This window comes from Loxodonta africana, chromosome 4 (assembly GCF_030014295.1).
Source record: "Loxodonta africana isolate mLoxAfr1 chromosome 4, mLoxAfr1.hap2, whole genome shotgun sequence".
Classification (NCBI taxonomy): domain Eukaryota; kingdom Metazoa; phylum Chordata; class Mammalia; order Proboscidea; family Elephantidae; genus Loxodonta; species Loxodonta africana.
The window spans coordinates 151,468,703-151,480,003 of record NC_087345.1 but is presented as its reverse complement, the minus strand read 5'-3'; the positions used below and the strand labels follow the sequence as shown (position 1 = coordinate 151,480,003).

General features: G+C 41.7%; 1 protein-coding gene across 2 annotated transcripts in view; it reads left to right on the top strand.

Annotated features, from left to right (window-relative positions):
* Window positions 1–7,412: 7,412 nt before the first annotated feature.
* The window catches only part of USP6NL (USP6 N-terminal like), a 189,213-nt gene continuing 185,324 nt past the window's right edge, over window positions 7,413–11,301 (top strand). For both annotated transcript variants that reach the window (XM_064284851.1, XM_023548922.2), the window contains exon 1: window positions 7,413–7,440. The gene's annotated coding sequence lies outside the window, so the exon portion shown is untranslated. The remainder of the gene's footprint in view (window positions 7,441–11,301) is intronic.

Sequence of the window (11,301 nt, the reverse complement as noted above, 5' to 3'; positions counted from 1 at the left end):
TATTAAGTAAGATAAAGACCATAAATGGCGAAAGGGAAGTTCAGGTGCCAAACTTATGAAAAAAGCTTTCGGTTTTCAGAGCTTTGTGGATTTCAAAATGGCAGACAAGGAATTGTGGACCTGTAATTTTCATGAACAAGCCCTGGTGTCACAGCAGTTAAAGTGCCCAGCTACTAACTGAAAGGTGGGCTGTTTGAACCCACCAGCTGCTCCACAGGGTAAAGATGTGACAGTCTGCTTCAGTAAAGATTTCAGCCTTCGGAAACCCTATAAGGCAGTTCTACTCTGTCCATAAGGTCACTAACAGTCAGAATCAACTCAACAGCAACTTTTTTTTTTTTTTTTTTAGATTTTCATAAAGTATTAGCAAAAAAAAAAAAAAAAGAGAGAGAGAGAAGCTGAGGGTTATGGATTGGACCATGTTCCCCAAAGACATGTATTGTAAATTCTACTATAAACCCGTTGCCATGAAGTTGATTCCAACTCATAGTGACCCTATAGAGCAGGGTAGAACTGCCCCATGGTGTCCAAGGCTGTAAATCTTTTACGGAGGCAGGCTGTGTAATCTTCCTTCCCCAGAGAGTCTGGTGGGTTTGGACCACTGAACTTTTGGTTAGCAGCCGAGCATGTAACTACTGCACCACCAAACCAATCAAACAAACCCATTGCTGTTGAACTGATTCAGACTCATAGCAAACCTGTAGGACAGAGTAGAACTACCTCATAGGGTTTCCAAGGAGCAGCTGGTGGATTTGAACTGCTAGCCTTTGGTTAGCAGCCAATCCCTTAACCACTGTATGACCAGGGCTCCTCTGCACCATCAAAAGCAAAAACCCAAAACTGTTGCCTTTGAGTTGATTCACTGCACTGCCAAAAAAAAAAAAAAAGCTCATTGTCATTGAGTCAGTTCCGACTCAAAGCGATCCCACAGGATAGAGTAGAACTGCCCTATAGGATTTCCAAGGAGTGGCTGGTGGATTTAAACTGCCAACCTGTTGGACTCCTTAAAATCCTACTATACGTGTGGTTATAATCAATCCCACTTGAGAATACGGTGTTCTTCGTTATGTTAATGAGCCAGTATTAGTGTAGGGTGTGTCTTAAATCAATCTCATTTGAGATATAAAAGAGCAGATTAAGCAAACAGCAAAAAAAAAAAAAAAAGAAAAAGCAGAGATGGGAAAGAAAGATGCCATGCCACATGAATATCATCAAGAAGCCAAGCAAAGAAGCTGAGAAGAGACAAGGACCTTCCCCCAGGGCAAACAGAGAGCAAAAGCCTTCTCTTAGACCTGGCACTCTGAATTCAGACTTCTAGCCTCCTAAATTGTGAGAATATAAATTTCAGTTTGTTAAAGCTTGTGGTATTTCTGTTATAGCAGCATTAGATAACTAAAACACTGAGTAAATAAGAAACTTTTATTCATCTACTGTCTCATTTTAATTGAGTCTTTAGTCTGGAAACCCTGGTGGCATAGTGGTTAAGTGCTATGGCTGCTAAACAAACGGTCAGCAGTTTGAATTCGCCAGGCGCTCCTTGGAAACCGTATGGGGCAGTTCTACTCTGTCCTGTAGGACTATGAGTCGGAATTGACTCAACAGCACTGGGTTTGGTTTTTTTTTTTTGTTTTAGTCTGCCTATCTGTGACCACCCTTCTCTCTCATTTTAGCCAAAGTTTGTGGGCAAGGATTTATTTCATATCTGTTTAAATAAAATGTGTTTGCAAGTATATTTACTTCATAGACTCCAAAAGGTTAAGGTCATTATGCTGTTTCACACAGCCTGAAGTGTCACCCCACCTCAAAGGAGAGAACCAGACAAAATAATCAACTTAGAGAAAAAACACGTCCTTGAATAACTTAGCATCTGTTACAGCTCACTCTAGCATTCTATAACTGAGTTTTCAATACAGCATTTCTGTTAATTTTGATAAAATTATTTATTCATTAAGGTTTTAGCTAAAATATAGCTAAATATAGCTTTAGCACTGTATTTTTAATAAGTTTATTCCAGTTATCTGTAGATACATAATGACCTGCCCTAAACTCAGTAGCTTAAAACATAATTTATTATTGTCTCACATGGTTCCATGGGTTGTTTTGGCTCACCTGGGCCGCCCTCACCAGGCATTTCTCATGGGGTTGCACAGTTGGGACTTGTGACCTCTGAAGGTTTGGCTGTCCTGGAAGTCTAGGATGGCTCACTTGCTTGGCTGGCAGATGATGCTGGCTGTCAGCTGGCTGCTCAGCCGAGGCTGTGGACCAGAGCACCTACATGTGGCTCCTACCGTGGCCTGGGCTTCTTTCAGCATTGTGGCTGAGTCCTGAGAGGAAATGTGCTAAAGGCAAGGCTTCCAAAAACCAGATAGAAGCTACAAGGCTTGGAAATCCTATCTAGCCTTAGAAATCCTCAGCATCATTTTATCTTATTCTTTTGGTCAAAAGTGAGTCGTGGGGGAAAAGGAGGACTCAGTGCTTAGGGAACACTGAGCTTCTGTAAAGGGTGACAGAAAAATCTGGAAACAGTGGTGATGGCTAAACGATATGAATGTAATTAATGTCACTGAATTGTACACGTTCAGCAAATGTTGAAATGGCAAATGTTTTCTTACATATATATTTACCACAATTAAAAAAAAAAAAAAGCAAGTTACAGTGCCAGCCCAGATGCAAGAGAAGGATGATACAAAAGGGTGTGACTACTGGGAGATATGGTTCATTGTGGGGGGTAGGGGGGTGGGGAGGGGAGTATCTTTGAAAATTCGCTACCATACAACTTATACAGATTTATCTGTATGAGAGTTTAAAAGCTTATTCAAAAATCATATACACAGAGGCAAAAATTTTACCACCTTAACATGGAGGCAAAAATCCCATGAAATTGTACTTCAGACAAGTTTTCAGTATCTTGTAATATTTTTTGATCCAACTCTGCTTGATGAAACTTATAAAAAGAATAAATGGAATTACTAAAAAGAATAAATAAATGGAATGACATCAAAGAGGTGGCTAAATGGGGAGGTAAAGTATGGCAACTCTAAGCTGAGAAGGCAGAAGAAATCCTTTAAAGCTATAAAAACACAATGATACATTTTTCAAACGATATGGCATCATTATAGATTTATGGCAAACCATGATAATCATTTTGGGATGTAATCACGAATATGATGGCTTTTGAGCAAAAGCTTGCAGAAGAAATACTGAGAGACAGCCTCTGAAGGTGAAACTCAGTCATTCCTACTTTTTTGTTGAGTCATAGACTCCTTTGAGCCTGTGAGAAAAACTATAAACTTTCTGCCCAGAAAAAATGGATGGTTATAGTTCCTTGTTCCCTTCATTGTTCCTTCTCTCCCTCACACCTTTCCTTCCTTCCTCCTTCCTTTTTTTCATTCATTCTACAATTATTTATAAAGAGCCTGTTTTGTATTAGGTGCTGATCTGGACCAAGGGATACAGTAGAGAAGAAGACAGATAAGTACCCCAGTATAATAGCATGTATATTCTTAAGATAGGGAGACAGAGAAAAATCAAGTTCATCAATAAATAAACGAGAAAACCTCAGATAAGTAACAAGTGGTGTCTACAAAATTTTGCATACAGTTTTACAGTGATCAGAGTCGATTTATTGATTTTTCTTTCCAGTTCTGCAGTAACTTTTCCTTTTAACCAAAAAATATATATATATTTTCTTTTTCTACGAGCAGTATAGACATGGCTGTTGGTTATCCATTGCTTTCTCACTTATACTGGGTACGCATATTGACTGATCTTTTTTTTTTTTTTAACCCATGAACAATTATATGCAGTGTCATTAGAACTGACCTTCTTAATCAACAGAAGAGCACTGGTTTCCTATGAAATTTCAGAATCCGCTGCTGCTGATAGTATGAGTATATGCTCTGCAATACTTTCCAGAGCTTTATTTAAAAAAAATCTTTCTGTTAAGGAGCTGCTTACCCCTTTTTTAAAAAATTAAATGGATCATATAGCTGTGGATTCAAATTTCAAAGTCTTATTTTACGGGAGACTCTAAGGGTCTACCCTTACGTCCAAGTTTTGAAGATGGTAGTGAAGGATGACTGGTTTGCTTTGGAAAATTTTTTCTCTGTGATTTTGTGTTCTCACCACAAATGGTATTTCTGGCCTTAGTTATTATGGCATCCTGTGGTGGATTAAAACATGGACTTTTACCTTTGGCAACATTCATTAGCATACCACACAACTTTTGCAAAAAGCAGATATCCATCTAGTTTATTCCATTGTGATACAGGAGAGGTAGTTCTAAACTTTTGGTATTTGTGAAATGCCATTTTAATTGGTAATGCAAATTGTTACTCTGTCTTTTCACTTTCCGGTATTTGATTGGTATGGAGTGTTCATCCTTTCTTCAGCTAAAGGGTATTTTAATATCTGGCACTTCATGTTGGAGTGAATTTAATTATGAAGTAAATATAATCTAAGAATGATTATTTAGAGCAGGTCAGTAAACTATGGCCCTGTCAGTCAAATCTATTTCCATAAATACATTTTTAGTGGAACCCAGCCTCACTCATTTGTTTACATGTTGTCTTGGTTGCTTTCATGTCTACTATCTTTCCCTTTAAGAAAAAGTCTGCCCATCCCTGATTTAGAGATGACTATAAAAAAAAAAAAATTTTTTTTTAATATATATATATATATATATTTTATATATATATCTACATTTCCTTGATACTCTTGGACATAAATTCTGTATTTAATATGTTCCATAGATAAGTGACTTTGCATGCCTACCATGTGTCAAAGCAGTAAACATGAAAGACAAGAAAGACAAAAACCTCTGCTTACAGTTTAACAATACCTCCAAGATGCTTAAAAATCATGGAGAGCCCCTGAAATAACAACTAAGAACAGTGTAACAGTAACAAGTTTTATATTGAGGTGACTTGCTGCTGACACTTTGACTATGGGGAAAAAACGGGGCCCCGAACTTTGGTAATAGTATAAAGTCATGGAGCTATTTTTTGCAGTGTAATATTGAGCAGGAAACCCTGGTGGTGTAGTCGTTAAGAGCTACATCTGCTAACCAAAAGGCTGGCAGTTCAAATACCTTGGAAACTGTGGGGCAGCTCTACTCTGTCCTATCTGGTCACTATGAGTTGGAATCGATGCAACAGGTTTGATTTTTAGAATATTGAGTAAATGGTGCTCATAATAGCGTACAAAATAACTTTTTTTCCCCCAATTATCTATATAATTCAGGAGAAAACTTGTACCTGAAATTTCAGCTTCATTTTGCCAAATAGGTCTGTAGCCAGACTTGTCCACCCCAAATCTTAACTTATTAACTAGTGACTTGGGATTCTTGTTTATGATATTTGTAGTGCTGCCCCTTGACCAACATCTCTTGAGTGTCTCTGTGGTTCCTGGAGTCTCCTTAAGTAATGGGAGCTCAACACCGTGGCAATTTAACTCAGTAAACATTTATTGAGGGTTGACTATGTGCAAAGCCCTGATGGCGCAGAGGTTAAGAGCTTGGCTGCCAACCAAAATGTTGGCAATTTGAATCCACCAGTCACTCCTTGGAAGCCCTAGGGGGCAATTCTACTCTGTCCTATAGGGTCACTATGAGTTGGAATTGACTCCATAGCAAAGCGTTTTTGTGTGCAAGGCAATCTGCTGGGTCTGGAGGGGGCTATGAAACTGCATGAGTCGGGGCTCCTGCCTTTGAGAAACTCAGATGATCCCACATCTGGTTGACTGCTAACCTGAGATCCTGTAACTTTTGGGGAAGTGTTTGGGTGTTGAAAAAGCTTTCCATGACTTGCCAAACTCTGATCTGTTTTTATCTTCAATTTCATATTTCAAACTACTTATGCCATTGTCATATCAACATCATGAAAAGAAACACTAGACTTCACAAATCTGGTTTAAATGAATGAAGACCCAAAGGGAAGTGTTAATTTGTAATTCCTTATAAAATCTATATACAATAGATAATGATCGAGACCCAGAAGGAGCCTTAGAGACCATCTAAGACCTAATCTTATGCACAGCTTTCAATTCGCCCTAAGAAGTGCCTGTAACCCTGACTCCTCCTTCTATCTCTCCTCACAGCACCCCGTTTCTTGGTGTCAATTTTCACCATCTGGAAAAGAGAGATAATAACAACCATGCAGACTTGCCAGCTTTAGTAATTCTAGTTCCTGGAATCAAGGACAGGAAGCCTTTTAGTTATTTGCACACCCTAACTTTTCTAGCTTCTATTAAATCAATCATTTAACTGTCAGCTAATTACAGCGTTGGAAAGTTTACATCATTTATCTTTTTATGGCATCTCTTAATAGAAGACTCCGGAGGTTAAAACTCTTGACGAATTTCCATGATATAAAAAAGGAAAGCTGACCTAGAGAAAGATAGGACAAAAGCTTAACATTTGACAAGCTTTAAGCAGCAATGGGATTGTACACAGTACCCTATTTAAAGTAGTGCTGATCTGAACACATACCAATTTCCTGAAAAATGACAAGAAATGTGACTTTTGTCAGAAGCAATGACAATTGCTACTTGAACTAAGTGATAATTTTGCACTAACTAGCCCTGTTGGTAGGTACTATTATGATCTCACTTTACAGATGAAGAAACTGATGCACAGAGAAATTAAAGTGTCCAAAAATCTGACACCTGGTAAGTAGTTAAGCCAGAAATGAAAATCCTGGCAATCTGGCTCTCTCAGAGATCATGCTGTTGACCACTATTCTGTTGACCTCACCCCAGGTTTCAGTCATCCTCTTGACCTCTCATGTAGACATCAGAATAAATCTTTTTCTTGCAATGCCTCGAAGCCCTGCTCTAGGCCCTGGGCCTCAAGCCAGTTCTGGCCCCTCCTTCCCTTGGCATTCCCAGGTCAGAAGAGCCAGTTTCTTGTTGATGCGTTCCCCATCAGTTGCGCCTCCATCCAGGCTGACTTGGAACTGAACCAGGGTTAAAGGGTCGCGCGGACCGGGAACCGCCGGGTGCCTCCTGGGCCTCGGCGCCCACTGGAGAGCTGCGCGAACCCCCGGACGGAGGGAACGGCGCGCACGTGCCGCCGGGAAAAGCCGCGGCCGCCTGGGCAGCCCGGGCCGCGCCAAGATGGCGGCGGCTGCGGCCGCAGCGGCGACGGTTGGCCGCGGCCGGTGAGGCGGGCGGGGCCGGCGGCAGGGAGGCGGGGTCCCGGGCGAACTGCCCTGGGAGGCGGGGGCCGTTTCCATAGCGGCGGCAGGAGGTGTCGCGCCGGGGAACTTCCTGGTTCCCGGGCTCAGCTTCGCCGGGATCCTCTTGGAAGGGAAACAATGGGGCGGAGGGCATTGCGGTAGCAGCAGCCACCGCCGCGCACGGCAGCCGCGCGGGACCTGCTTGGCGGCCCGGGACTCCCCTCTGCCCACTCCCTACATCTTCTGCTGACGGGACAGTCCTGAGGTAACTTCATTTCCTGATTTTCCATCGCAGGTGCCCGGCCGGCGGCGGCGGCTGTCTCCCTGGGTTTTCCTCGCTGGGCAGTGACTTCGTGTTGGCCCCCGGGGAGCCGGACGCCGCCATTCCCAGACCCGGGAAGAGGTGGACGAGGCTGCGGCTCCCTCCCCGTCAGCCCTTGAGTGGGGCAGGCTCCGGGACCGGGGTTTCAGGAAACGAGTGCGGGGCTGTCCTTGGTGCCCCCTTGGAACCTGGATTGTAGCGTTCTGTGGCTGTGATTGGCAGATTGGCGGGCGCCGGGTGGGGGGCGCGGCGGGTCGGGGGGAAGCCGTAGCAGGGCGACGGGGCGCAGCGCACGGGGCGTGCGGAGAGGGTCTGCTGGGGACCTGGAGGAAGGGGGATCTGACGGTAAACGGAGCGGGGCTCGTAGGAGGGGCCAGGGTTGACCAGATCCTGGGGGAGGTGCAACCCGCTGCCTCCCCCTCCCCCCGATGCAAGTTTCGGTCCCCGGGGAGACGTGTCTCCTTTGCAAGTTTCAGTTGCGTCCTCTAGAGACCAAGTGGGCAGGGCTGAGACAAACTTCTTTCTTTTTAAATTATTGCCTTGATGCCGCGGAACTTTGTTTCGACTAGGCAAGGGGAGGATGGGTTGAATGAGGGATCTGGGAAGCCTGGAATCTGTGCGCCTTTGCAAAGTTGGCAAAATAGTTTGGAGCTAACAACTGTGTAATGGTGCAGCGTTTCTAAAGAGTGAGAACGGTTATTCCCTGGTATTTTAATGCCAGAAAATGCGAGAAGTCCGTGAATTAATGAGTGGACACTTCTGTAATTTCAATTTGAAGATTAATCCTCCACCTCTTTTATTTATTTTTCCATTTAATTCGCAGATTTAAACAGTAGACTTTAATGTGCTCTGTCCCTAATGGTTCTGGGAAGGATTGCTGAATTGGAACAATACCCAATCATTGGAAATAATGCAACACAAATGGAAAACTAGTCGGCCACCGTCTTAAATGTATTGCTTGCTGGAGGAAAGTGATTTCAATCCTATATTAACTCATTTATACAGATAATTAAATCTTTGGGCTAGATATCCAATATTTCGTAGCCCAGAAAAGTTGGACAGAACTTTAGAGATCACCCTAATATGTTGACTCTCTGGAAAGTTCTGTCAGGGGCAGGCCTGAGTACTTTTTTCTTTTGTTAGGGCATCTTAATAAGAATTAACAAATTAGCCAGAATCAAATGAACAGTGACATATTTGCTTTTATTTCTCACCCTGTCAGACCCTAAAACTAACTAAAATTTGTAAATATGGTCTAGTTTTTTTTTTTTTTTTAATGAATGTTGACCAGATCGGTTTTGTATTCTACATTTTGTTGTTGTGTGCTCAATAGGATTTCCAAAAATGTAATCTTTAGGAAGCAGATTGCCACATCTTTCTCCCGCTGGTGGGTTCAAACAGCTGACCTTTTTAGTTCGCAGTTGACCTTTCAGCCACTGTGCAACCAGGGCTCCTTGTATTCTACATAGGCAGTTAAAGTATAAAAAAAAAAAGTATAAGTCAATATAAATTAACTTTGAAAGGAAAAGCATAGTCTTAATTGCAAGTACAGGTATCCTGAGTTAACAGAAATTCCTTTGCTTATTATGTATTTAAGGAATTAATGAGTTGTCACTAAGGCATTCAAAGAAGCGTCCTTTGCCAAACATGAAGACTTTGGGCCCCGAATCTTAGTGGTAGTGCCTACTTACTGTTTTAACTAGACTGTCAGACCCTCTGTTGTACATATTTCTGTTAAGAACAGCCCATTTCCAGTTTTAACAGTGTTTTGACATGCAAATTGTTGTTAGTTGTCAAGAGTTGATTCCCACTCATGGTGACTCTATGTGTAGACATGCAAATAACTCCTAGTAAGACAACTGTCATTGGTTAAACAAGCCAGCAAGTGGAAGTGTCAGTTTTGGCACTAACAGTTAATTGACAGATGATCCTCAAGCATTTATTGGGAACCAGGATAACTACCAGCTACAGCAGGCCCAGTATTGGCCTCCAACACCAAGCATAGGTTGCATTGGTCAGTCTTTGCCACCATGTGGCATCTATCTCAAATTACTGTTACATTTTGCAGCCATTGGAAATGGGTGAAAAGGCCAGTCTGTTCAAACTAGTAGCAATTGAAAACAAACAAAATTACTTTGGTTAAAAAGTGCTAGAAATGTCTGAAGCTGGCAGAACACCTAGCCAAAACAGTAAAACTTAGGGAACTGCTACTTCAGATCCAGTGAAAGGGACGGTGATTGCATTTTTTGGCTTATATTTGCCGTTTCACTTTAAGCATTCTTACTTTGTAGCTAGTATAGTAGTATTGTCATTAACAACACTCAGACCATTAATTATCAGAAAGTTATAGTTGGCCCCTTCATTTTACATTCTGGGATGTGATTTAATTATATTTAGAGACTTTTTTTTTTTTCTTTTTGGAAGGTGTCTTCCATTTTTACAGTACAAGTCAATACAAAAATATTAATTTGAAAGAAATTTGACTTCTAGTGCACTTAAATATTGTACAGTGATAAAGAGCATGGGAGTTGGTCAAAAAGACTTGGATTCTCAACTGGCCTGTGCCATTTCCTGGCAGTGTCACCTCATGTAAATTACTTAACCTTTTAAAGCCTGTGTCTTTTTAAAATGGAAGAGAATCATGCATTCATTAATTTGTTTCTTCAAGTATTTCTCGAGTGCTGTCAGTGTACCCCAGGAGCTTGTGTTAAAAAAAAAAAAAAAAAAACAAACCCCGTTATTGTCAAGTTGATCCCGAGTCATAGCAACCCTATAGGACAGAGTAGAACTGCCCCATAAGGTTTCCCAGGAGTGCCTGGTGGATTCAAACTGCTGATCTTTTGGTTAGCAGCCGTAGCTCTTAACCACTCCACCAGCAGGGCTCCACCTGTTTTCAGCAACAGGTAGGATAAGTCCTTTGGAGGAGAGTAAAGGGAACTATAATATCTATAACTAGAGAACCTAGCTTGGTTTTGGGAGAGTCAGGGCAAGCTTCTCTGAGGAACTGACTTGTAAGGCAAGACATGAAGGATGAGGAGGATGTAGTAGATGACAAGGAGAATTGGAGGAGTGGGAAACTTTCAGGATGAGAGAAGAGCATGTTCACAGTCCCTGAAGAGATTGTTGTGAAAATCGAGTAAGAATGATTGTATATTACTTAGTTTCCTCCAAAACCAAACTTGTTGCCGTGGAGTCAGTTCCAACCCGTAGCGGCCCTATTGGACAGAGTAAAACTGCCCCATAGGGTTTCCAAGGAGCAGCTGGTGGAATCAAACCACATTCCTTTTGGTTATAGCTCTTAACCACTTTGCCACCAGGGCACCTTTAGTTTGATACGAGGCACATAATCAATCAGTGCTATATAGAAAAGACTATTATCATACTCGAGTCATCTGAATGAAGTGACTCAGTTTTATTCTAGCCATTACAGAAGGGGAGTCAGCCTGGTTTGCTTAGCCACAGGAGACCTGGAAATAGCTGTTCACTTTGGCATTTACTTTTAGAACTTTGGTTGGTTTATTTGTTAGTTTCTATATGTGTAAAATTGAAATGAAATGTTAAAAGGTTCCTTGATTTCTTTAATATAGTATTTTAATTTAATTTTGATTACATTTTTCCTTTGAACAAACCTGTTATCATCAAGTCAATTCCAACTCACAGCGACCCTATAGGATAGAGCAGAACTACCCTGTAGGGTTTCCAAGGCCGTAAATCTTTACCGATGTGGACTGCTGCATCCTTCTTTCATGGAGCAGCTGGTGGGTTCGAACTGTTGGATGCCAGTCTTCACAAAACTGTAGTAGC